This window comes from Phoca vitulina, unplaced genomic scaffold (assembly GCF_004348235.1).
Source record: "Phoca vitulina isolate PV1807 unplaced genomic scaffold, GSC_HSeal_1.0 scaffold15, whole genome shotgun sequence".
In the NCBI taxonomy this organism is placed as follows: Eukaryota; Metazoa; Chordata; class Mammalia; order Carnivora; family Phocidae; genus Phoca; species Phoca vitulina.
The window spans coordinates 21,287,040-21,310,554 of record NW_022589718.1 but is presented as its reverse complement, the minus strand read 5'-3'; positions in this window follow the sequence as shown (position 1 = coordinate 21,310,554).

Sequence of the window (23,515 nt, the reverse complement as noted above, 5' to 3'; positions counted from 1 at the left end):
AGATTAACATAAACCCTTACACTAAAACCTATTTACCGATTTCCTTTTACCTGACACAACATGTCTGGTTTTCAACAACAACAACAAAATAAATTTAAGGTATGCCAAGAAAAAAATTCAATCTAAAGAGACAAACAATCTGAAGAGACAAAGTAATAATCAGAACCAGATGCAGATATGATACAGATTTTGGAATGATCAGAGAATTTAACATAACTGAGATTAATATGTTAAGGGTTCTAAAGGAAAAAATAGACAACATACAAAAAAAGATGGGAAATGTTAGCAGAGAGATGGAAACTATAAGCAAGAATCAAATGAAATTCTAGAAATAAAAAACATAGTAATGCAAATGAAGAATGTCTTTGATAGGCTTGTTAATAAATTCAACATGGCCAAGGAAATAATCTGTGAACTTCAAGACAGGTAAATAGAAACTTTCCATGATGAATGCAAAAGAAGTAAAAGAAGATAAAACCATAATGGAATATCCAACAAATGTGGGTCAATATCAAAAAGTGCAACATATATGTAATTGGAATGTCAAAAAGAAATGAAACAGAATGGAACAGGAGAAATATTAGCCAAGAATATTCCAAAATTAATGATAAACATAGAACCACAGATACAGATAGTTCAGAGAACACCAAGCAGGATAAATTCCAAAATATCTATACCAAGATATATCAGATTCAAACTGCAGAAAACTGAAGATAAAGAGAAAATCTTGAAAGAAGGTAGATGGAAACAAACAAACAAACCTTACCAATAAGGAACAAGGAAAAGAATTACAGCAGACTTCTCACCAGAAAACATGCAAGCAAAAAAGAGTATAATGAAATATTTATGATGTTGAAAGAAAAATATTACCAACCTAGAATTCTACATCCAGTGTAATTATTCTTCAAAAGTGTAGGAAAAACAAAGTCTTTCTCAGATTAACAAAACCTGAGGAGTTCATCACCAGCTGACCTGCCATCAAGAAATGCTAAAAATAAGTTTTTCAGGCAGACAGAAAATTATATATGTCAGAAATTTGGATCTACAGAAAGAAAGAAAAGCATCAAACAATGATTAAATAAAGTTAAATATTATCTTTTATTTTTCATACTCTTAATCTCAAATATGAAAGGTTGTTTAAAACTATAATAGTATCAGTGTATTGGATGATTATAATACACAGATAAGTGAAATAAAAGGCAGCAATATCACAAGAGATTGGGGTGAGAAATGAGAATATTATTACAAGGTACAGGCACAACATGCAAAGGGGGACAAAGTGTTTTTTGAAGGTAAACTCAGATTAGTTAAAAATGTATGTCATAGGGGCACCTGCCTGACTAAGTTGGGAGAGCATGTGACTCCAGATCTCAGGGTTGTGAGTTCAAGCCCTATGTTGGGTGTAGAGATTATTTAAAATAAATAAATAAATAAATAAATAAATAAATAAATAAATAAATAAAACCACAAAAACAAAAAAAAAAAAAAAATATATATATATATATAGTGAACTCTGGGAAAAACACCAAAACACTTCTAGAGAAGCATTATTGATACATTAAGAAGGAAAATAAAAGGTAACTAAATTACAGCCTCAATTAAAACCACAGAAAGCACAAAAAGAGGGGGGGAATCAATATTTAAATTTTTTTCCTATATACTTGGCAGATCTCTGTTTTTCTTTTTCTACAGAAATCAGTCACATTTAAAAAAAATTTTATTACATTTGCATTAATCATATTGAATAATTTAGGGAAAAATGATGTCTTTGCCATGCTGCATTTTCTTTTGTTCCATTTTAGTGAAGGCATATTGCTCTCAACAAGGTTTGTCAGTTTTTTCCATATATCCCACACAGCTATTGTTCAGTTGATTTCTATTTTCATTGCTGTTGTATAATAATTTCTTAATCATTTAGTTTTCCAGCTCATGTCAATCAGTTTCAAAATTTTGTATTTGAGTATATTTCTCATGCATTCACCAAGCTATTTAACACTCTTATTAAGCATAATACTAATATTATTTTTTCTCTTTTCTAAAGGCAGTCATATTTTCTAAAAATAATGTCAATTTGTTCTTTCTAATATTTAATTTTTTAAAAAAATCATATTGCACAGGACTTCCAGAATACTGCTATATATCATGGTGCTTACAGGCCTTCATTATCTAATTACTGAATTTAAATAGACAGCTTTAATGGTCTTCTGTTAAGTATTTGCTCACCATTGATTTCTTTCATATATTCAACCAAAAATATCTTCAGTACAGGTTCTACTTATATAACCAGCCAGACAAGATCCCGCTCTAGTGGAATTTACAGTCTAATGTAATGGGTTACAGAGTTGCAGTCATAAAATAAATCAATAATTAAATAAACACTATCATCATTGAATCAAAGATGTATTAACTTAAAGATTTATCACTATTTATTATGGTATGTTAAGGACAAATAAAGTGCCAATTAAACTATTACACAAAATTTGATTGTAAGACATATTGTAATTTCAAAAATATAAAAATATTTTAAGAATTTTGGTTTGGAGGGCACCTGGGTGGTTTAGTTGGTTAAGCGTCTGCCTTCGGCTCAAGTCATGATCCCCAGGTCCTGGGATCAAGTCCCGCATCAGGCTCCCTGCTCAGCGAAGAGCCGGCTTCTCCCTCTCCCGCTCCCCCTGCTTGTGTTCCCTCTCTCGCTGGCTCTCTTTGTCAAATAAATAAATAAAATCTTTTAAAAAAAGAATTTTGGTTTGGAATCAGTAAAAATAATTGATGAAAACAGCCCCAATAGATTAAACAAACACAGAACATATCAGCTGGCAGAAGGAGCTATTCAGATAGTAAGAACGGGGTGATGACTTAGGTTTCCTGAGTGGTTTTTATAGACTGGTGTTCAGAAATGACTTCTCTATTTAGGTGATGTTCAGGCAAAGAGCAAGAGGAGACCAGATACCTGAATACTCCAGGCAATGACAGTGTCTAGTGAAGAGATTCCAGGGGATATGAGCTTGTCATTGTGAAGAACAGAGCAGCTCATGATCACCGGAGTGAACAGTGAGGGGAGGGAAGATGCTGCCAGGTAAGATCAGGGTATAAGCAGTCCACATTTTAGCCAACTGCCTTTTCAGACAGGTTAGATTTATTCCAAGAACAAGAAGTGATGAAAGGTTTTAAGAAATAGGTGGTGTGAATTATTTTTACCTTTAAAAATATAATCTAAGTAAAAAGGTATTTATTTAGTTGAATAAGAGTAGAATGTGATGTATCATATGACCTCACTGATATGAGGAATTCTTAATCTCAGGAAACAAACTGAGGGTTGCTGGAGTGGGGGGTGGGGTGGGAGGGATGGGGTGGCTGGGTGATAGACACTGGGGAGGGTATGTGCTCTGGTAAGCACTGTGAATTGTGCAAGACTGTTGAATCTCAGATCTGTACCTCTGAAACAAATAATACATTATATTTTAAGAAGAAAAAAAAAAAGAAGAAGATAGCAGGAGGGGAAGAATGAAGGGGGGGAAATCAGAGAGGGAGACGAACCATGAGAGACGATGGACTCTGAAAAACAAACTGAGGGTTCTAGAGGGGAGGGGGGTGGGAGGATGGGTTAGCCTGGTGATGGGTATTAAAGAGGGCACGTTCTGCATGGAGCACTGGGTGTTATGCACAAACAATGAATCATGGAACACTACATCTAAAACTAATGATGTAATGTATGGTGATTAACATAACAATAAAAAATTTTTAAAAAAAGAGTAGAATGTGAAAGACTGGTTAGGAGGCCATCGTGGTTGTCTGTATGGCTTTGGACGTAGGTGGTGGTGATGCAGATAGAAATAAATAAATCTTAGTTATGTTTTGGCATAAGAGCTGGCAGGACTTGCTTAGAGATTGAGAGGCAGATGAAGGAAAGTGAGAAATAAAGAAACAACTCCTAGATTTTGATCCGAACAGCTAGTTGCATCATAGTGGGATTTTCTGAGATGGGAAAGCCTTAAGGAAGGAAATACCAGAGGAAAAATATAAAAACGATGTTGTCCACATTAAACATGAGATGCTTCTCAGATGCCAAATATAGGGCCAAGTTAGGAGATGGGAGTTACAAGTCTGGGACTTTGAGCGATAACACATCTGGAAATAAACTTAGGGGCATCATCAATATACAGACATTATATGAGGAAGTAGAGATAGTAGCCACAAAGATCTCTATCACGAGGTCCCACAGTGTCTGGGAGCAGAGCTACTAGGTACTAGCTAGAAAGAAAGAGAGGTCAGAGGTGGTTTTATAAAATGGGAGACATTATAGTATTTATAATGAATGAACATTAAGGACATATTGACTGTATAAGAGCAAAGGCAGGAGTCAAGTCCTGGGAAAGAGGGAAGGCTGGGAGCTCCTGAGCACAAGGTTTGCCATAGAGCTTCTATCTGTTATAACAGGAAGAAGGAAGAGAGTATAGACAGATACAGATGTCTTGCACGTAGATTTGGCAGCAGAAAGGGGACAGTCTTGGTCAGCTTGTCTGATTTTCTTCAACTTTGTTCAACTGCTCTAGGGCAGACACAGAGAAGACAGAGTAAGGTGTAACCAAGGCTGGGATATGCCCAGAAAGGAAGTCAAGAATGTTTACAAGAAACTGATAGATACTTACCATATGAAGAGAATAAACTCATTCCTAATTAAATGAAAAGTAAGAGGGTTTCCCCTCCCCATTGAGAAGGGACATTGAATTTTATCAGTTATATGTGAAGTATCCAAATTGTCATATTATTTTCTTCTTCAAATTCATCTTTAAAGTTACATAGCATTCTGGTTATCGTCACCTACTTTAAAATTTGAGAAACTAAACAAATGGCTGGATGCAATGTGCTGAGTGTTACTAAATCACTAGACTTCAGTGCTGCACCTCAAATATAAAATGTATCCTTAGTCTTTCTTAACACTGCTTAGATTTCATATTATTAAATAAGAGGCACATGGTCACATCTATGTGGTAATAGTCTGAAACTAGTGCCAAATAAGCCAACAGTTTGCTAAGTCCTAGTAAACCAGACTTACTACATCTAATTATTGTGGTCTAGTTAATTTAGAACATGAGCTGCATGTTTCAATTAATTCATACCAAATTTGCATTCAGAATATAAGTTGAAATATGTATTTAGAATAGTACCCTGGCATCTAGTAAATAACCAACAACTGTTGTTATTATTTTTTTTAATATTGGTCAGCAATGCTTGTCAAATAAAAGAAAATAGAAAATAATCCTATGTAAAATCTATTCATCATGGTGAAAGTATTTTTATTGTTTTATTGAAAAAAAGCAATAACAGTTTCTCACTTAGATTTGTTTCCTATCGACATTAGAGCAATTACCACAAACTCATGATGACAAACCTGGTTATAATAAATATAATAAGTTATACTTATTCATGTAGCCCCATATCCTGTTCTTCCTCTTATGTCGTAGACACATTTCTATCTTTTTTAGGTGAGTACTAGAAATTTTAAAACTCAGTGCAAGCATTACTCATACACTGTGGCCAAAAGTATAAATTAAATAACTCTTCTATAAGACAACTTGGCAAAACAAAACTTTTGCAAACTGTTTGAACTAATAACTTCCTTTCCTGGAGCCAACCATGTATATTCTAACATATTTATCTGTAAAGATATTTACTTTAACAGGAGCAAAAAAAGAAAATTAAATAGAAATGTTCACTAGTAAACAAATAGTTAAATAAATTATGGCAATAACATATATGCATCAATAAAAAATAATTTTGCATAATACTGTGTAGTGATGTAAAAAGAGATTCTTAGCCTATTAAACAGTTTAGCTATTGTTACCAAAAACTAATGTGACCCATGTAAAATATAAAAATAAGATACAGCCACTGATAGAAAAACACTGGAAGGATATATACTAAAATGCTAATAGTAGTTACATTTGAATGGTATTAGAGATAATTTTCATTGTTTTCATTTTTCTCTTTATTATCTAATTTTTTATAAATGTATTTCCGATTTTATTTAGAAAAAATAAGGTTTTTTTTCCAGCTAAATATAACGAAGTGATAAATAAGCAGACCTACTTCTGAAAATGTAGTACAACATCAAAACTAGTTTACTAATGTCATGCATACTAATGAACATTCAAAATCAAAAGAAATAAAAAAATAATACAATTTTTAAAATTAATAAAAAGTACATAATTTATATTCATTCAGAATCAGTCAAATATTTAAGGTATATTTTAGTGAGGTCAGGAATGAAAAGCTCATTTATACTAGTTACAAACACAACGGATGGGTTTATAGTTCTGGTAACATCATCATCATCATCATCATCATCATCAATTAACATTCACTGCCACTTCTCTAGGAATCTAAATCAATTTCTCAGAAATAGGGCACATATGGAAGTAAAATTCACTTCTTCAGGGTTCGAGGAGACTTCCTAGGAAACTGCAGTTTCAGAATATTACCCATTATCTAGTCACCTGAAAGAGTTAATATAGTTTCCAGAACAGCCCAGCATATTAAATAGCATCAACAGAAAACAACTGACTTAGAAAAAATAATCCCTGGACAACTGTATTGGGAATAGCATTGCTCAAATGATCTATTATCGAAAACCGCCACAGGCGTGCCCTACAGCTGATGAGACTTCTATCCCAAGACATCACTGTCCTCAAAGTATAACACTTGACTAAGTATAAAACAACATTTAAGACATGTCAATTAAGATACAAAATAAATAAAGTGTCCGATAAAAACCAAAACAGTGAAACCACATTTAAGAGAAACTTTAAAATAAGAAATGCTCAACATCACTTAGCATCAGGGAAATCCAAATCAAAACCTCAATGAGATACCACCTCACACCAGTCAGAATGGCTAAAATTAACAAGTCAGGAAATGACAGATGTTGGCGGGGATGAGGAGAAAGGGGAACCCTCCTACACTGTTGGTGGGAATGCAAGCTAGTGCAACCACTCTGGAAAACAGTATGGAGGTTCCTCAAAAAGTTGAAAAGAAAGCTACCCTATGACCCAGCAATTGCACTACTGGGTATTTATCCCAAAGATACAAATGTATGATCCGAAGGGGTACGTGCACCCCAATGTTTATAGCAGCAACGTCCACAACAGCCAAACTATGGAAAGAGCCAAGATGTCCATTGACAGATGAATGGGTAAAGAAGATGTGGTCTATATATACAATGGAATATTATGCAGCCATCAAAAGGAATGAGATCTTGCCATTCGCAAAGACGTGGATGGAACTGGAGGGTATTATGCTGAGTGAAATAAGTCAATCAGAGAAAGACATGTATCATATGACCTCCCTGATATGAGGAATTCTTAATCTCAGGAAAAGAAATTGAGGGTTGATGGAGTTGATGGGGGTGGGAGGGATGGGGTGGCTGGGTGATAGACATTGGGGAGGGTATGTGCTATGGTGAGTGCTGTGAATTGTGCAAGACTGTTGAATCACAGACCTATACCTCTGAAACAAATAATACATTATATGTTAAAAAAAAGAAGAAGATAGCAGGAAGGGAAAAATGAAGGGGGGGGAAATCAGAGGGGGAGATGAACCATGAGAGACTATGGACTCTGAGAAACAAACTGAGGGTTCTAGAGGGGAGGTGTGTGGAGGAGGGGTTAGCCTGGTGACGGGTATTAAAAAGGGCACCTATTGAGTGGAGCATGGGTGCTATATGCAAACAATGAATCATGGAACACTACATCAAAAACTAATGATGTAATGTATGGTGAGTAACATAATATAATAAAATAAAAAAAAATAAGGCTTTGAAATGATCCATTCAAAAAATCAGTTTTGTTTTGAAATTGTTCATACATATATAAGTAAGTTCTTTGGCCTTTAAAGGTATGTCTTCTTCTAATTAGTCCTTTTAAAAAAAAAATTATTTATTTAACTTGAGAGAGAGAGAGCATGAACAGGGGCAGGAGCAGAGCGGGAGGGAGAAAGAATCTCAAGCAGACTCCATGCTGAGGGTGGAGCCTGACACAGGGCTCGATCCCACCACCCAGAGATCATGACCTGAGCCGAAACCAAGAGTCAGATGCTTAACCAACTAGGCTACCTAGATGCCCCACTTGTTTTTTTTTTTTACAATAGTTTTTTTAGTTTAAATTACACTGAGATTTAATTAAAGCTACCTGGCTGAATGAATGTGATTCATTCCCAAAGAATAATATCTAGGCTGTATTTTTTCAAAAGAAAATAAAAGCGTCCAAATTTCCTATGGTAACTATGAAATGGAACGTATTAGTTAAGAACATAAAGCCTGGAATCAAAAGTCTTGGGGTCAAATCCTAATTCTGCCAATTATTTAACATTTCTATGCTTCAGGTTCTTATCTGTAAAATGGGTATAATTACTCATTTTAATACCTACTCATAGGTGTACTGTCAGGATTAAATGAGTTATGCATGTAAAAGCATTTAGAAAAATGCTGGGTACATACCAACTACCCAATAAATATGTATTATTATTTCTTTTCTATAGTATGTATTCATGTCAGCCTAGTAAGTATTGTTTTTAGTTACCATCCTGAATGACCTTCCCTGGAGCAGGTTCAGTGCCTCACATCAACTAACGGGGGGCCTTTGGAGAAGCACCTCAGTGCTCTTTTCTAGTTTTCTCCCATTAGCACTTTTCCCTTAATTCCAACAAAGCCAAACTCACACTTTTCAAATTTACATGTCACTAAGCATAGAGAGATAGGAATGTGTGGAATGATAGACTCAAGATTCAAAATAATCTCCATACACTGGAATGCCAAACTATAAGTACTATGACCTAATGTCATATGAATAAATATGATGTCCCATACTTGGGATCATAAGAATCAAATGCATAAATATAAGATAATGGAAACCTAGTTCTAAAAGCTTAGATACAACTGGATATTGCAATCATGCTCTTCTAAAAAGCAAGCCTATTTTTGTCAATATGGAAATTATGATTCCAAGGGAAAGAGAAAATCAAATTGACATAAGTATGGGGGATGGGGGTGGAGTTTAAATTCCCTTCCAAACTCTTGATTAAAAAAAGAGGACAGTCTATGTTCCCTTTCAACACAGCTTTATACATGTGTACAGAATTAGTAATACCATACACGGTGAGTATAAAGTGTGAAGAAATCCCAGGGCTAAGCCCTAAAGATCTCCAGTATTTAGAAATAAAGAAAGAGTAACTGACAAAGGACCTTAAACGAAACTGTCAAATTAGCAGGAAGACAAAGGTACAGTGGCATGTCATAGAAGCTGAGGGAAAACAATGTTTCAGGGAGAAAGTGGTTAACTGTGTTGAATGCTACGAAGAGATCTGCTAAAATGAAGACAGAAAAGGGCCTTTGGACTTAACACGGTGACAGACATCAATGGTAGCAAGTTAGTGGAGTGCGGGGTGCTGGATAAGGAGGAAATGGGAGGCAAGGAAGGGCAGCGTATATAGATGATTAAACAATTTAAGAAGTTAGGTTCTAAGGGGAGCAGAAACATTTTTAGAGGAGCTTATAGGGTAGAGAAAGGATTTTTCCCCCAAAGAATCCAGAATACTTTTGGATGCCGATAAAGAGATCTGTTAAAGAAGAGTTGGGGGGGCGCCTGGGTGGCTCAGTCGGTTAAGCGTCTGCCTTCAGCTCAGGTCATGATCCCGGGGTCCTGGGATCAAGCCCCGAATCGAGCTCCTTGCTCAGCGGGAAGCCTGCTTCTCCCTCTCCCACTCCCACTGCTTGTGCTCTCTCTCTCTTGCTCAAATAAATAAATAAAATCTTTAAAAAATAAAAATTTAAAAAAATTTAAAAAAAAGAAGAGTTAGGGAATAACCAGATCACAGCTCCTAAATATAGAGAAATAGGATTGATCGTATTGATCCAGAGGGCAAAGGAGGATCCATCCATATGGCTTCCACAAGCAAGGATTTTTCAGAAGAGAACGGGATTTTTCCATGATATGTACATTCAGTGCCTGATGTTTAGGTTATATTATTAGAGCTCCTTAAGAACAAAAGTACAGCAACATAGCTGAGGGTAGTGAAGTGTGTGGATTCCACCTGCTATATGAAGTAAAATGCAGTACTTCCCCAATCCATAGTACTTCATATGAGAATATTCTTAGTGTTTTATTGTTTTTTTAACCTGTTTATAATACTAGATACCATTTATTTTAACCCTATCATGTTCCAGGTACTATAATGGGTACTTTACATATTTTAATTTGAATCCTCACAGCAATTGTATGTTATAAAAAGGAGTGTGGGATCCAAGCCAAGAGTAATTTTCCTTCTATATTCTTAGCCTCTTAGTGCAAAATATCAAAAAAAGAAAGATCTCAGCATTTTTAATCACCTAAATCAAGTCATAAAGTACATTGATAATCATTTCAGACAAATGCTTGCAACTGGTTTATTCATCATGATATCTATTGAATGCTTGCTATTCTGGAGTGTGTTCAAGGTGCTGGGAATTGAGGCGCCTGAGTGGCTCAGTAGGTTAAGTATCTGCCTTCAGCTCAGGTCATGATCCTAGGGTCCTGGGATCGAGCCCCACTTCAGGCTCCCTGCTCAGCGGGGAGCCTGCTTCTCCCTCCCCCTCTGCCGCTACTTGTGCTCTCGCTCACTCTCTCTCAAATAAAAAAAATTTTTTTAAAAAGGTGCTGGGGATTGATTCAGTATTAAAAAAATAATAATAAAATCCCTGCTCTGTAATTGACACTTTGAGAATATTGCATCCACTTGGGGAAATGGTACCAAAAACAAAAACAAAAAACTCACTTCATTATTGAGTAGAACTCTACCAGATGCTGATACCAAAAAAGACAAAGTTACCCCAAAATTGATTTAAAATAATAATTTTAGGGGCTCCTGGGTGACTCAGTCAGTTAAACATCTGCCTTTGGCCCAGGTCCTGATCCCAGGGTCCTGGGATTGAGTCCCACATCAGGCTTCTTGCTCCGCGGGGAGTCTGCTTCTCCCTCTCCCTCTGCCCTTCCCCCTGCTTGTGCTCTCTCTCTCTCTCTCAAATAAATAAATAAAATCTGTTTAAAAAAAGAAAGTATTAAAAAAATAAAATAACAATTTTTAAAGAATTTACCAATAATATGATGATAACATTGCACAAACTTAAATACAATGCACTCATATCTTACAAATTAAGGTCATAGACAAGTTAAAATCCAAACTCTAGACCATGGACAGAAGCATGTTAAGCAATTACTGTTACCCCCCCAAAAAATGTATTATTTACTATTTTGCTATTTTCCCCATAATTTTTTCATTTTGAATAGACTTAGAAAAAGATAAAGTCACTGAGATGAAAACATAGAGGTGAGACAAAAAGAATTAAAAAGGAAAACTGTTTAAATTATTACAAAGTAGATTACAAACGAATTCACTAGAAATTACAATTTAAAAAATCCACCCTTACTACCTTCCTAAACACACACATACACACACACAAAATATAAAATATTTGAAATCCTAAGTACTCCAAGGTTTCTTTATTTTTTTAAATTTAAATTCAATTAGCCAACATATAATACATCATTAGTTTTTGATGTAATGTTCAATGATTCATTAGTTGTGTATAACACCCAGTGCTCATCACATCACGTGCCCTCCTCAGTGCTCATCACCTAAGTTACCCCATGCCTCCAACCCACCTCCCCTTCCGCAACCCTCAGTTTGTTTCCCCGAGAGTCAACAGTCTCTCATGGTTTGTCTCCCTCTCTGTTTCTATTAACAATATAAACTGCTAGGTAGGGAGACCAAAGAGGATGAGTCTATTTGGATACATTAGCCCGGAGATAGTTGAGGGTTTGAATTTCAAAATCAGATAGTCTTGGTTGAAATTCAGGCTCTCTGACATCCCCAACATATAACCTTTCCAAGAAAATTTCCAAGCCTTTTAAATATGGGAGCAATAGTGATACTTATCCTTATAGTGTTATAAGGATTATGTGGGCTAATGCAAATAAAGAGTTTAGAAAAGTTTCTGGCACATAGTAAGCACTCAGATTACTGTTACTATTACCACAGTTTTAATTATTTAACTTTATGTCAAATTAGTGTTTTTTTAATGCAATTCAAAAATTATCATTTTGAAAGACAGGCATTTTTCAGATTGCCTAAATTGTGTTTTGCATACACACACACACACAGACACACACACACACACTTTGGGCCATCACATTAATTCCATATTATATCTAAGGAGAATATGAATTCCAGTGAGTCATCATAAACCTTGGTCCCTCTGAGCATTTTTCTTGGTGATTCATTACCATTTATGAGAAAAGAGTCCCCCCATGGCATATTATTCCAGATTCTGATTGAAAAACAATTGTTAAATTTGAGCATGTATATGTGGCTTGTGGTAGTGATTATGAGTAGACAGGCGACTTCTGGTTTCGTGAAAAAGCACCCCATTATTTTGTTTCCATTTTTAAACTGTACCAGGGAAGTCAGGGGCCATTAAGAGAAATGTATATGACATGAACCGTACTGTGTAAAAAATATAATATATTATTCATTGTTTAATATTTATTGAAACCATTTTATCAGTTCAAGGACTATGCTATGCATTTTCTGTTTCACTTTGTGCATTCTCCTTTTTCAGAGAAATCAGACATGTTACTGGGAAACACTATTTTTATATCTTGTTAGATTAGATGGAAAAGATTTTTTGTATTTCCCTATTTCCATATTTGACCTTCTATGTAGAGTAATTCCTGATTAGAGACAAATAGTCCACTGGAAACTCTCCTTGTGGGGAGCAAATTGGAATGGAAAGAATGAGAAAACAGGAGCCCGAATAAGAATTTGTTTTCCATTTCTAGCCATAGCCAATTGAGTGAACATACTTAGCTTATTTCTTTGTCTTCATTCCCTCCTCTGTTAAATTAGGGAGTCTGACCAGCTAGTTTCTGAGTTATTTTGAGTACAATCTATAATATTAAGAAATAAAAATGGTATATATTTAGAAACTCTAAAATGAAAAAGCTTATGATACCCAAATCACTTAATAACCTAGCTAACTCATTCTCCATCAATTTGTCATGAGTTAAACCCAATGTTTCTTATCCAGATTTTGGAATAATTAACAATTTTCAACTAATATCGACTATCTGCAATTTTCGTGGCTTTCCAGAACAGCACCAGGATGTAATTAATATTGAATGATATGATATGATAAAATAATTATATATTTGTCCCCTTTCGCTAAGCAAACACAACTCAAGACCTTTTAGCTTTGGCTAAATGATCTATTGAGAAAAACTAAGTCCAAGTTTGGAAACAAGAACCACATGCATTACCTTTAGCACAGATACACAGAACAACAGTCTTATGCATTAACTTTCAGCCCTTTATCTTTGCCTATAACTTTTCCCATAAGACTTGTAAACACATGTAAGCTTTAGGACATTATTCAGCTCCCTTGTAATGTAGGATCTTCTGGGAAATAAATACTTAATCTTTAGTCATTTAGAATTGAATATAAATGATTTTTGAAAATTTTTAATCTTCCAGAGTGGGAGGAAAACAGAACTAAACTTTGTCTAGTTCTCTTCATTTTGCTGTGAGCCAGTTCTGTTAAGAAAAAATGTAAAACCCAAAAGCATACTATATATTGTTGCTGAAAATTCAAGAAAAATACAAAGTTGAATCAAGAAGTCAGATTGATCAAGTTGTACACTTTCAATATATACAATTTTTATTTGTCAATTATACTTCAATAAAGCTGAAAAAAGGAAAGAAGTTAGAATGAACAAGCCATCATCTTCTCATAAAATGATAAAAAAATTTTTTTCAACGAAGAAAAAAAATCAAGAAACAAGAAAGAGCACAAAAAGGTCTGCAGAATTCCTAAAGAAAGAGAGTATATTAAGCCAATGGGAGCAGGGGGTTAACTGGCGGAAAGAAATTGCAAACAATGATAATCAGGAAGAAAATGCTACTGATGTGGGAATGGTTTGTGAGGAGCTCAGAGCTAAGACCATACAGATAAAAACTGTCCCGAGATGGTTATTAGGAGTAATTAATACGGTCACCAACAGAAGTGCCTGGACCCTATTATCCCCTATACCTTTTTCCCCTTTACTGAGCAATGGTCATGAAGAGCACATACCTCTGAGAAAGCAGGAAATGAGTCTCCCTAAGTAAGAAAATGAGAGTGGCCAGTTAGCTACATCAGGGAGCGAGCACACCTCAATTAGCCCTCACACAACATTTTGACACCTCACCTGCAGTCACCCATGTCCTATTCCTATAAACTGAATGGACTAATGGATAGGATTTAAAAAAAAAAAAGATAAGCTAACCATCAAAATTCCATAAGTATTTGAGCAAAAACTATTCCAGAAACAAAACACACTGAATTCAAAAAACATACCGAATTCAATGATCCATATGACCCATGCCAATATAATTATTAAGTATAGCTAATAATGACAAGGATATTAGAGGAGACTGCATATATATATGGAAAAGAAATACCTGAAGATCTCAGAAGTTTAAAAAGTGTTTGTCAAAACAATAGATGACCTAAAAAGTAAAATGTACTCAATTGAAAAACTTATTAGTTAGTTGAAATATTAAGAAAAGATTCTTCCATTAAACTCTTCAAAAGACCTGAGTATAGAATGTATCAGAGAGTTAGAAACATGAAGAAAATTCCAATAAAATTTAGAAATGGGGAGGCAGTGTAAATAGAAAGTGTAAATAATTGGAGAAATGATAGAAAACAGTTTCTAAGAACTAAAGGCAACTTGACTCTCCAAAATAATGGTACCAATAAATGCCCAGAATGTATAATGTATTACAGATCTATACGTCATATGTCAGAAGAATGTTTGAAGGAATACGCAAGAACCTATCAATGATAATACTTCTGGGAAAATTAGAATTAGAAGGAAATAGAAAGAAGGAAGGGTTTCTCCCAATTACTTTGTATGTATTGCTTGAATCTTTTATAATTAAAATACGTACATATAGTGCTTGGTTTAATCAGAAACATAATTTAAGGAGATGAATTAATACTACTTGTAATTGATTAATAACATTTTAAATGTTAAAACAAAGTTCAAATTAATTACACTTTAAGTTAATGGTATTTTAGTTTATATTAAAATAAAATAATTTAATAATTTAAGGAACAGAAGAAAATAATATGAAATCACCAACAATTTAATATTAAAAAAAATTTAATATTTAAATTCATGTCAACTATATGAAGTTCCACTAGAAGAACTTTCAGAATTAGAGGAAGTCTGAAACATTTCTTTTTTTTTTTTTTTTAAGATTTTAGTTATTCATTTGAGACACAGAGACACAGAGAGAGAGAGAGCATGAGCAGGGGGAGAGGCAGAGGGAGAGGGAGAAGCAGGCTCCCCTCTGAGTCAGGAGCCCGATGTGGGGCTGGATCCCAGGACTCTGGGATCATGACCTGAGCCGAAGGCAGACCCTCAACCATCCGAATCACCCAGGCGGCCCAGAAGTCTGAAACACTTCTTGCTAAACAGTAAATGCTTATAATACTAAGCCAAAATTGGACTTCCAGAAACTCACAAGAATGGGAAATGCAAAAACCATGTCTTTCAAAGATCTGTTGGAAATGTTCAATTGAGGTGCATGTTAGCATTTTAGGTAAAAGGGATACTATCCAATGAAATGAATTATTCCAGAATAATATCCTAATTGCTACACAATCCTCTTCTTTTAAATATTAAAAAAATAGAAATTTTTAGATGACTTTGCTTTACCAGTGGTGAGCAGTCAAGGTAAACAGTATTGAACTCTCCAACTATTATACCTGTGCCATGTAAAGCCAGATGAATGATGAAACCTTGCCTTTAACCAAAGTATTTGGATTTGGTACCTAGTGCAGCAGCACATCCAGAATGTATACTCAATCTTTCACCACTCAGGGTAGCCTGTAAGAGGAGGAAGGGGGAGGAGGAGAAGAAAAGAAAGACAAGGGAAGACAGACAAGGAAGGAAGGAAGAAAGGGGAAGAAGGGAGGAAGGAAGGAAGGAAGGAAGGAAGGAAGGAAGGAAGGAAGGAAGGAAGGAAGGAAGGAAGAAAGGAAGGAAGGAAGAAGGGAGGGAGGACGGAGGGAGGGAGGGAAGAAGGAAAGTTAACTGAAAGTAGCCAAGAGCAATGGATTCAGTGTACCTGAGTCACAGAAAAACTGAGGGGGCTTAGGTAAGAGTAAGAGGTTACCACCCTCATCCAACAGAAGATTTAAATCTGCACTTTCAACTACTAATCTCTGTTTAATCTCTGCACATATATGTAAGAAGACTATTCAGTTTTTATTAGAAAACAAAACAGGAAATCTACAGGTCTTCAAAAGAAAAAGGCTGTTCAATCACTAGGTAATTTGACAATTTCTTTAATTCCAATGTAAACAGACAGACTCTAAATCATTCCTTCAGTCATGAGAAGTCTCCCAATGTCTTATGGAAAACATACTTTTAGTTATAAAAAAAAAAAAAAAAAGAAAAAAAAAGAAAAGAAAAAACTACATTTGAAAAAGAAGGTAGATGAACTTTGCACTCAAATTGTATCAAAAGAGTACATAAAAGGCTTATTTTGTATGGAATTAAACTTATTTTGCATAGAATTATGTTGAAGTCCTAATTAGTAGTTCTAAGAGAAATAATAACATGTATTCATTAAATTTTAGTGATTTTTGTAGTATCCATAGAGACTGACAGAGGTGACTAATAAAGTAGCAAGTATCTCTCCCAGCCATATGCAGAATATGTGGTAGTATCGTTTCTTGTATTAAACAATCCTCAAAGCACTTACATATATTAACTTATTTATTCCTCACAGCAACCCCATGAAGTAATTGCTATGATTATCCTCATTTCAAAATGAAAAAAAAAAAAACTAAGGCACAGAGAAATTAAAAGGTAAAAAGTATCCAAAAAACAGTACCAGGCTTTTTGGTACTAGACAGTATTACATCTTCAATACAGTGAAGATGTAGAGTCTGGATTCCAATTATAAACTGAGCTATTAAGTACTGCATATTTTGCCTCATGCATCATAAAAACATGTAACCCTATTTACATGTACTATTCACACGATAAGCCACCAAGGAGAATGTTTACTGAGGTAGAAAGGGCTAATACTCTGAGAAGGACAGATGAACAAAGAGTGCCTTTCTCTGAACCAAATAGACTGAGGATGGATGCCTCTGGTACAAACAAGGTTATTAGTAAGACAAATGTAGAATGCAACAAGATTAGGTTGAAATTAGGATCCAAGCTTTGACATGTTGAACAGGAGACTTGAGTTGACATTTTAAAAAATGTATCCTAAATTCAAATAGCTGCAAAAGACATCATTTCCAGCATATTCTAATTCTGAAAATTTTAACTAAATGGTTAACTTACTCATTCAAATATATCCAGTGAAATTTAAATACCATATAAAATTTATAATTCTAAAAACGATTTTTGTAACAGCCAGATAGTTTGTATTACTCTTTCTTCTTTAAATTCATTTCTGTTCTCACAGAATATTATTTTTATGTAATGTACTTATGCTCAAAAACCTTTTATTTTTGTGCCAGTACCATGCCGTCTTGGTGATCACTGCTTTGTAATATAGCTTGAAATCAGGCAACGTGATGCCCCCAGCTTTGTTTTTCTTTTTCAACATTTCCTGGGTGATTCGGGGTCTTTTCTGATTCCATACAAATTTTAGGATTGTTTGTTCCAGCACTTTGAAAAATGTCATTGGAATTTTGAATGGAACAGAATAGAGAGCCCAGATATGGACCCTCAACTCTATGGTCAAATAATCTTCGACAAAGCAGGAAAAAAAATGCAATGGAAAAAAGACAGTCTCTTCAATAAATGGTGCTGGGAATACTGGACCGCTATATACAGAAGAATGAAACTCGACCATTCTCTAACACCATACACAAAGATAAACTCAAAATGGATGAAAGACCTCAATATGAGACAGGAATCCATCAAAATCCTAGAGGAGAACATAGGCAGTAACCTCTTCGACATTGGCCATAGCAACTTCTTTCAAAATACATCTCCAAAGGCTAGTGAAACAAAGCAAAAATGAACTTTTGGGACTTCATTAAGGTAAAAAGCTTCTGCACAGCAAAGGAAACAGTCAACAAAACAAAGAGGCAACCCACAGAATGGGAGAAGATATTTGCAAATGACACTACAGACAAAGCGCTGATTTCCAAGATCTATAAAGAACTTCTCAAACTCAACACCCAAAAAACAAATAATCAGGTCAAAAAATGGGCAGAAGACATGAACACACTTCTCAAAAGAAGACATACAAACGGCTAACAGACACATGAAAAAATGTTCATTATCACTAGCCATCAGGGAAATTCAAATCAAAACCACATTAAGATACCACCTTACAACAGTTAGAATGGCAAAAATTGACAAGGCAAGAAACAACAAATGCTGGAAAGGTTGTGGAGAAAGGGGAACCCTCTTACACTGTTGGTGGGAATGCAAGTTGGTACAGCCACTTTGGAAAACAGTGTGGAGGTTCCTCAAAAAATTAAAAATAGAGCTACCCTATGATCCAGCAATTGCACTACTGGGTATTTATCCAAAAGACACAGATGTAGTGAAAAGAAGGGCCATATGCACCCCAATATTCATAGCAGCAATGTCCGCAATAGCCAAACTGTGGAAAGAGCCAAGATGCCCTTCAACAGACGAACGGATAAAGAAGAGGTGAGCCATATATACAATGGAATATTACTCAGCCATCAGAAAGGATAAATACCCAACTTTTACATCAACGTGGATGGGACTGGAGGAGATTATGCTAAGTGAAATAAGTCAAGCAGAGAAAGTCAATTATCATATGGTTTCACTTATTTGCGGAACATAAAGAACAAGCATGGAGGACATTAGGAGAAGGAAGGGAAAAATGAAGGGGGGGAAATCGGAGGGGGAGATGAACCATGAGAGACTATGGGCTCCGAGAAACAAACTGAGGGTTTTAGAAGGGGAGGGGGTGGGGGAGGATGAGTTAGCCTGCTAATGGGTATTAAGGAGGGCACATACTGCAGAGCACTGGGTGTTACATGAAAACAATGAATCATGGATCTCTACATCAAAAACTAATGATGTATTGTATGGTGACTAGCATAACAAAATAAAATAAAATAAAATAATAAAATAAATACCTTTTATTGATCAATCATATTTTTTAGATGATATTCTAAATATAAATTGAAATGTTTTATTCTTATTTTATGTGACCTTAATTCTCCAAGTGTTTAAGATTTCCTCAGAATCAAGTTTTCATGACAATTATTAGTGGAACTCAAATAAACAAACATAAATATATTTTTTAATGTTTAAGTAATTAACAAACCTAAAGTCAATTTTCATTGGAAATACATCTCTTAATAAAATAGATGGAGCTGGTTTACCTATTTAGTTTTTGACTGGGACATATTACCATGATTATTACTGCTAGACTGCGATGAAATTCAACATCGATTTTATTCCCACATTTTTATAGATGCAATCTCTGAAAACCTTACTCACATAAATAAGTATATGAAAATGGGGACAGTTTGGTCATAACCATGTCAATTTTTTTTAAAAAATCCTTCTGAATTATTTATTAAAAATTTCATAGGGCGCCTGGGTGGCTCGGCTGAGCGTCCGACTCTCAGTTTTGGCTCAAGTCATGATTTCATGGGTCCTGAGATGGAGCCCTGCATCGGCTCCATGCTCAGCAGGGAGTCTGCTTGAAGATTCTTTCCCTCTGCCCCTCCGTCCGCTCATGCTCTCTCTCTTTCTCTCAAATAATAAATCTTCAAAGGAAATTTCATAGTCATTTATCATTAAAAACAAGCATTGTTTATAATCCAACAGGCTCTCCTTTAGAGCAAAGTGGAAGGTACCTGACTTGGAAGGTACAAGCACTTTCACCAAGTCATCTGAGCCACACACTCTCTCAACACCAACAACATTTCAGACTCTTCCTTTATGGCTGCTCCCTTGCTTTTATATCCTTGGATGACACACATGAAAGACAGAGATAGAGAGAGATGCGCTTTCCCTTTTGTAAAAGGGGTGGCAGGAACGACAAGACAAGCTCTTTCATTTCAGACACATTCACAGAAAGATCAATTTTAGGAACAACAAACAAAGTTAGAATCTGGAAATTATTTTTCCTAACAGCACCCAAGAAGTCTTTGTTTACCTTCAGGACAGACATTCTCCAGTTTAGAGACCACTGGCCTAACATGCAAAGGTTCACTCAGATAGAAGTATACCCAAGTTTATACGTTTATGTGTCATGCGTGTATGTCTGTGGGTGTACAAGTCGTTTTACCAATCAGCCTCAGTGTCCTCATTTGTAAAAACAGAAATAGCTGTTTACAGGGCTCTGATGAGAATTAGAGATAATGTATGTCAAGAGCCTGGAATCCTGCTGGATAGAAACCAGACATTCAATAAATTTTATCAACTTTCCTATGGCATTTTGCACTTAGGGTTCTCACTACCTGGATTCCTCTTCCTCTGGATCATCTCGGGCCTGGCTCTTTATCATCACTCAGTTCTGAACTTAAATATCTTCCTGAGGCCTTCCTGAACCTTAGTCTGAAGTGGCCCCCAATTACTTGGTACTGCATTACCCTGTTTTCTTTCCGTCACAGCTGTTAATGCCATCCCATATTGTCTTGGGGTTTTGTTTTGTCTTTTTTTTTGCTTACTGTTTGTTTTCACCTACTGATTTAAGCTCTGTGAAAACAGGGTATTATCTATACCCCCAGTGCCTTCAGCAGTGTCTGGCATAAACTATGTTTGCCGTGAATGTTTACTGAATTAATGAGTTTATTAGTTTGCTAGGAACGCCATGACAAGGTACCACAGACTCAGTGGCTTAAGACAACAGAATTTTATTTTCTCACAGTTCTGGAGGCTAAAAGTCCAAGATCAAGGTGTCAACGGGTTTGGTTGGATCAAGGTGTCTGGTTTCTTCTGAGGGCTCTGCCGTGGAATTGAAGATGGCTGCCTTCTCTCTGTGTCCTTTGGTGTTATACTGTTTTTGTCCTAATGTTCTCTCCTTATAAGGATAGCAGTCACACTGGAATACGGCCTTCTACATGACCTCACTTTAATTAGCTCTTTGAAGGTCCTCTCTCCAAATACAATCATAATCTGAGTATGGGCGTGGGAGGTGGGGGTTAGGATTTCAACATATGAATCTGGAGTTGGGGGGATACACTTTGGTCCATAATAGTGAGTGATTACTCTGAGTTTCAGCTTCTGACCTAAAGTGGCCAAACCATTAGCCCTGACAATTCCAGAACCTCTACTCACCAAGTGAAAAGTGGTTATCTGGCAAAAACCTAATAAGCAAAGTACAGCCTCCAAAGTGCAGCTTAAGAGTAGAGTATATTATATGCACATAAAGTTCTTTGTACACATGATTATAACAGCTTTATTCATAACAGCCAAAAACTGGACACAACCAAAATGTCCATCTACTGGTGAACAAATTAATGCATTGTGATCTATCTGTTCAATGAAACAGCACTCCTCAATAAAAAGGAACTGCCGGGATATGAAATAACATGGATGAACCTAGAAAGCAAGATGCTAAATGATAGAACCCAGACAGACTCTATACTATATAAATAACATTCTAGAAAAAGCAAAACTTCAGAGACAAAAAGGAGATCAGTAGTTGCCAGGGGCTGGGGTGTGGGGAAGAAGATTAATTTCAAAGGAGTACAGATGAACTCTCTGCGGCAATGAAAAAGTTCTATGTCATGATTGTGCTTGTGGTTCTATGAAGATCTGTATTTATCAAAGCCCATCAACTATATGCTTAAGATGGTTTAATTTTATTGTATGTAAATTGTACCTTAATGCAGCTAATTTCTCGAAAGTCAGAGCATATTGACAATACATGAAAATCCATGTTTTCAGCCTGCCACAGGATTTTTGAAACTATCTTTTTCACATCTATTTCAGAAAGAAAACCAATATGCACAAAAACAAATATACACATGTTTATTATAAGACTAGGAAATAGAAATGTAGATTTTGTTTTTAAAACTTCTAGAGAGTGCTACAGGAGCAGAGAGCAGCATCAGTCTGAACCTGGAATTCTCCCTGACAGCTGCTGAGATAATGCCTCATGCATTTCCTCTTGTTTGAATCCCCAAATCCCAAAGCCTTCCCTGAGCAGTCAGTGAGGATGCTGGAAGAATCCCCCCAAGCCATCATTACTCATACCCATTGACTGAAACAGACTTAAAGATTTTATACACTTTTCTACTCCATATCATTTTAAAATTTCCTATGGAAGCACTTCTCCCAAACAATAAAACATGTTAATGCTAGAGACAAAATCACACTCAATAGATATTAAAGCAATTTTAAGGTGTAGAATACTTACCCCCCAATTGGGAAAGGGAAGAATTTTGGGGGAAAAAGTTTTTATTCTCTAGAGGACAGATGAAGAGGATATTTGCATTTAATTTAAATGTTCTACAAAAGTTAACACTTTCAGCATCAAAGAAATGTCCCCAGTTTCCTGGCAAGTGACAAAAACACTTCATCCTAAATCCTCAGCAGGATCTGAGACTTCCGGATGTTGAGACCATCTGGAGCTAGAGTTCTCTTTTTGAAATGAAGCACACCGGGAAAGGGCTCTGAGATTTCCACACATCCACCGCAAACACACGCACAACCCTAATCCCCGGAAGTTTCACGCTCTGATTAATTAAAGATACCAGGTTTTCATAATCACTGACTGCTCTTTCCTTGGGGGTTGATTTGGTTTAATGATTCCTGGCATTTCATCCAGCACACTCTGAGCTTTTTCACAGCAATAAAAAATAACAGCCTCTCTGCCTGACAGCAAGGAGGTTTATTCAGTGCTGTCAAATAGATGAACAGTTACGGCTCTCCTCCGCGCTAACTCACGGCACAATAGGTGGAACATCAAGAATAATTATATCAAATGGCCATGGAAACGGATTCACGGGATGTGCAGATGAACGCCCGTTTCAAACCTGACACCCTCTTGTGTCTTGTGCTGTTTCTAGCGGCAAAGGGGTTCTCGAAACTTCCCTCTGCTCCTCATTTGAGTGTGGAAAGCTGCCAGGAAATTTCCTTTTCAAAAGCTGTGATCTAAGTGACCATCCCCACCCTGGGCTTTGAGGAGTTTCCCCAGGAAGTGGCCCCTTCAGTGCCTGCACAGAGACAGATATTACGAGAAGAACACCGCAGTGTGTGGAAGGGGCACCTGGTGATGTTTGGGGCCAGCACGGAGTTGTTGAGATCAGCAGAAAGAAATGTGGATAATGGCACAAGCAGCTACCCAGGGGAGTCTGAAGGAAAAAAAAGGATTAATGATCTCTGAGACTTGTTCTTTTTCCACTCTTTTCCTGAAATGCCAAACCATGGAGCCAGTTATCCATCAAGAGCGTGAAATATATCACTGGATG